Source organism: Sciurus vulgaris (assembly GCF_902686455.1).
Source record: "Sciurus vulgaris genome assembly, chromosome: 5".
NCBI classification, from domain to species: Eukaryota; Metazoa; Chordata; class Mammalia; order Rodentia; family Sciuridae; genus Sciurus; species Sciurus vulgaris.
This window is the reverse complement of record NC_136465.1, coordinates 156735585-156740606: the sequence shown is the minus strand read 5'-3', so window position 1 is coordinate 156740606 and position 5022 is coordinate 156735585.

Sequence of the window (5022 nt, the reverse complement as noted above, 5' to 3'; positions counted from 1 at the left end):
GCATTTTATATAACCTCTTCTTGGTCATGGTATCTATCCTTTATGTATAGCATCATTGTTATTTGTTATTTAATATCTTTGTGCACTTTTTCACAGAAAAGATTGGTTAATAGGTGTGTTGTATATATGCTAAAGTACATACAACATGTGCCTAGTATGCTTACCAGGAATATTCTACCCTATAGAACAACATTAAACAATCCTATCTTTTAAAATTTTCTACAAAGTTCAGTATGATAGTTCTTCCCTGAAAGATTGGAAAGACTACTTTAAAATCACCTAAGGAGAGTATATTTTGGTAATTGAATTATTGAATTATTCAAGTTTTTTATCTTGTCTTGAATTTGAAAAGTTTGGATTTTATTTATTTTTCCAAAGCTATCTTCTTAAATTTTTACATGATATTCTCTTATTTTTTATAAGTTTCTCTCAAATCTGTAGCTTTATGTCCTTGCACATTTGAATACTACTTTTCTAAATCTTTTCTCTCTTTCCCTGATAAGCCAACATTTGTTTATTTGAACAGGTCATATTAAAACAACAACAAAAAAAAAAAAAAAAAAAAAAAAAACACCTAAGGCTGGGGAGGTAGTTCAGTGGTGGAGTGCTTGTTTAGCATGTGTGAGGCCCTGGGTTTAGTTTCCAGCACTGCAAAAAATAAAAATAAAAAAATCAGCTTTTATCCCAAAAGTACAAAAAGAAGTATAAAAAAAAAAAAAACACAAGGGAAAGGGAAATCATGTATTCATTTTTTTCTTTCAGGTTTAAATGCTAATACATTGCTTTAAGTTTATGTTTCAGTCAGTTTTATGCCCCTGTGACTAAAGGACAAAAAGAATTTAGAGGAAGAAAAGTTTATTTTGATTCACAGTTTCAGAAGTTCAGTCCGTGGTTGGTCAGCTCCTTATCTCTGGGCCCTACATGAGGCAAAACATCATGGCGGAAGGGTGTGGCAGAGGGAAGCAGCCAGGACATGACAACCAGGAAGCAGAGAGCTCTGCTCACCCAGGACAAAATATAAACCCCAAAGGAATACATACTTCTTTAACACAGAGCTTGGGGCTGGGTTCTTTGTCTCACCAATTCAAAGAATGAAATTCACAGACACAAAGGGTCAGAGCAAAATAACAGGATTTATTAGAGTAATAGAAAGAACACAAGCAGAGTTCCCAAAGGGTAGGGGTGCCAAGAGACCATTGGCACCAAGTGTCTGATGTCTACGGGTTTAAATGATAAGTTGAGATGGGAGTAAGGTGACCTTGAAGACCATAAGCTAGAGATTTAAAAACAGTGGAGTCTAGTCATACCAGGGCGTTCATGTTCACGCACCCCTGCCCAATCAGACCACTTTGTCCTTTTTTGAACAGGATTTGGGCAGTCGGTCATAGATGTTTCGATATCAGTTTTTTGTTTTAAGCTCACACTTGCATATGTGGTCTCTCTGCTGTTAAACAGAAATCTGATCTTGGTGGTGCTAGTTTCCTATCTGCCTGTCCCTGCTCTTTTTCCTACCTCACTGCCTCCAGCCACACCCTAGTTACCACCCAGTGAATCCATTCAAGTGGATTCATCCACTCACTAGGTCACAGCTCTCGTAATCTAATCATTTCACCTCTGAACATTCCTGCATTGTCTCACAGATGAGCTTTTGGGGGATGCCTCATATCTAAACCATAACAATTCAATTGCTTCACTTAAAAAGATACCTCGAAGTCAAAAAAAAAAAAAAAAAACACCAACTACATTGGTTGGTATTTATCCTGTTGGAATAAGTTTATTCTGTGTGCCTAACTGTGTGTTCTGCAGGTTCAGGTCTGTGAATTCTTCTGTCTTCCAAGTACTTATTTTCTGTGTGCTTTATCAGTCAGTTTCTGGGAGAGGTGTATTTTAAAGTTTTTCACCATTACTATGATTTCTTCAAATTCTTTGTCGCTTTAACAGTTTTTGTATCATAGATTTTAATGCTATATTGTTGAGATGATACTGCATCTTGATTATATCGTTTTTAATGGATTTTTTTAATCAACCAAAATTATTTCTCATTTTTGGATACTTTCGCATTGGGAGCAGTATTTTAAAATGTAATTATAATACTTACTGGTGGATTAGTCTAGGACATGAAAAGTCCACCAATATTTGAATGTCAGGCTTCCCAAAATCTCATACAAGATCAGATTTGACTATATGGGGAGAGCCTGCCTTATGAGTTGTCCCTTGCAGGCAAACTGGAAGTTCACTTTTTTTGCATTAGGTATCTAGTTCAGTTTATCATTAACTCATAAATTCGAACTCATTTGATAGTTCAACTCCTATTTATCTGAGTTGTACTTGAAGTGACAGACAAACTGACATTACTGTAAGATTATCAAATTTAATCTTTTCCATTCTTCTTGTGGTTGCTTTATCTATTTTTTATTTCTGTGTTTGAACCTAAAATGTCAAAACTCAAAAGTAAATTTTGGAATGAATTTTCCGAACAACAGACTTTTATTAAATAAGGAAAAAGTCATTTCAAGGTTCTCAGTATGCAATCATTTATTCAGTATCAAGAATGGTGATATAAACTAACATGTAAGAATAGCTAAGCATAAGGGATGTATCATTTCTCAACTAATAGTAAAGAAAGTGATTTGGGGCTAAGAGAAATTCAGAAGAATAAGATAAAATAAATGAGGCAGAAGTTATAATGATATTCCACAACATGAATTAGCTTCGGTTTTTCAGTTCATATGATCTAGTTGAAGTACCTTTTTATATAGAAGAACTTAATGTGTTATTTTAAAAAAAAAATAACCTGTGAAATAGTCATGTCTTGTGGTGTCAATGCTGCTATAGTATTCATTTCCTTACTTTAGGACAGGAAAAGAAATTCACATTTTGAATTGATTATTATGACTACATGCCATGAGTATCTTTTGAAATGGATTTCATCCCATGAAGGATTCTATTCTTGGACATGGATTGTCTAAATACTCTTCTGGCATGACAACAAGTGGAACCATTATGTAGAGTGCTGAAGAAGGAAATAAAAAGGGATGACTATGCTCTTTTTTGTCAGTGGACAACATTTTTAAAAGTTGGTCACAACATAATCCTGAAGACTTGAAAACTAAGTTATGCCATGAAATAGCAGCAGTGAGTGTTTTAACGAATACGTTTTAAGAGTAATTCTCAAAGTTGTCAACTTCATGCCAGTATACTGGCTCATAATGATAAGGTGGAGTATGTTTTCTCATAAATGGATCTTCAGTGGACAAAAGAATAAATAAGTTATATGTGAGCATCAGAGAACCTAGGTTATATAAGTAGTACATAGATTATAACTGCAAGAAATTTTATAAGCAAATTCTAACAAAGAATTATTAAGGAGAGTAAAAGGAAATATATTTGAGATACGTAATATAGATATTTATAACTCATTTCAGATAAAAAATAAACATTTGTTAGCATAACGTATGTCCCATTCCCTATATTCAATATTTTTCTCTTATTCCATGTACAAATGCATATGCAATTAGAAATTATTAAAATTTAACTGTGTGTCCTTTATTTTGATTCCTCAATCTGGTAACCTTAAGGGAAAGCCAATTTTTTTTTTTAATTTCCCAGAACTTATTTTAAAATGGCAGCCTCTTCTTGTTTCATTGATATAAAAAAAATCCATATGGATTTCTCTGTTTCCTGTATTCATGTTGTTTCCTCACAAGAAATTTCTTGTTTCTACCACGTGGTACCATAATTTCATGCTGCTGGTTTTCCTTACATGTTTTAGACTTCTGGGTTACCTATTTACACTTAGAATTTCACGTTTAGATTGACCTCGTTGGAAGCTGCAGTGTTTCAGTTTGTGAAATTCTTAGTTTTCTTGGCAACTGGTGTAGTTCCTGGAAAGGGAGGGAGACCAGTTCAGCAGGCTTCTTTGTTGCTCTCCACCTCTACGATTAGGGGAAATCATGTCCTGGTTTGCCTACAACGGTCACTGGTTACCTATCTTGTCCTGGCATGATGATCAATAGTGCTTTCTTTTCATCAAAAGTGTCCCAGTTCAGAGAATGAATTATGTTTTCATCTTTCTCATGACAGATGGAAGTTAGCTGCAATATTGTCTCATTTCTCTCCGATCCCAGTACCCACCTTGGCAGTGTCTGTCAGCAAATACCCCAGTTATTTCAGAAAGCACAACTCATAGCTTTAACCTGGGGGCAAATGCTGCAGCAGGCACCCAGAGAATAAAAGACTGATTCGGTTACTCCACGGCACAGTAATTAATTATCCTACTGGCTGCCTGCCTCTGCTTCTATTGCCTAAGATCTTAGGTTTCTTTATCAGAGGTCATCAGAGCTATTATCTTTCACCCAAATAGGATTGTAGATTTTTTTTAATCCCTGTGTGTTATCATCCAAGTCTTAACCTATCTGCTTTAATATTCAATATTAATCTTATAATTACACCTATAATACCACCTGTAATAACAATAATTATAAGTACAAGCTGAAAACTGATTATATATCAGACCCTGTTCAAAGCTCTTGACTTGTATTAATCTTTACAGCAACACTATGAGATGCTTTCTATCATCTTCATTTTCCAGATATGGAAATTGAGGCAGAGAGGAGGTAAGTAGCTTACATAAAAGCTGAAAGACCAAAAGGAGTAAGCAACTTACCAGAACATAGCTCATATTCTTAACACCATCTAAAGCCCTCATGTCAGACGGCTCTCTTCCTGGCTTTCCAGAGCTGCTTGGGGCTCATCACTTCTTTATTACTTCTGTCATTTCTGAAGGATTTTGGAGAGGAAGGAACCAAGAGCTGGGTTAACTGATATGAACCAGAAGCTTATAAACTGCCCCACCCCCAAAACTGGGTGTTCTGCTGCATTGAAGAGGATTCTGGTCTAAATGATTACTTGATATCATGTAGTCAGTCACAACCTATTAGCCAACCCTTGCTCATTTGCACAATCACACACTACTTCTCAATGCTTTATCAGTCTAGAAAGCTGAATGGCAAGAAAGAGGCC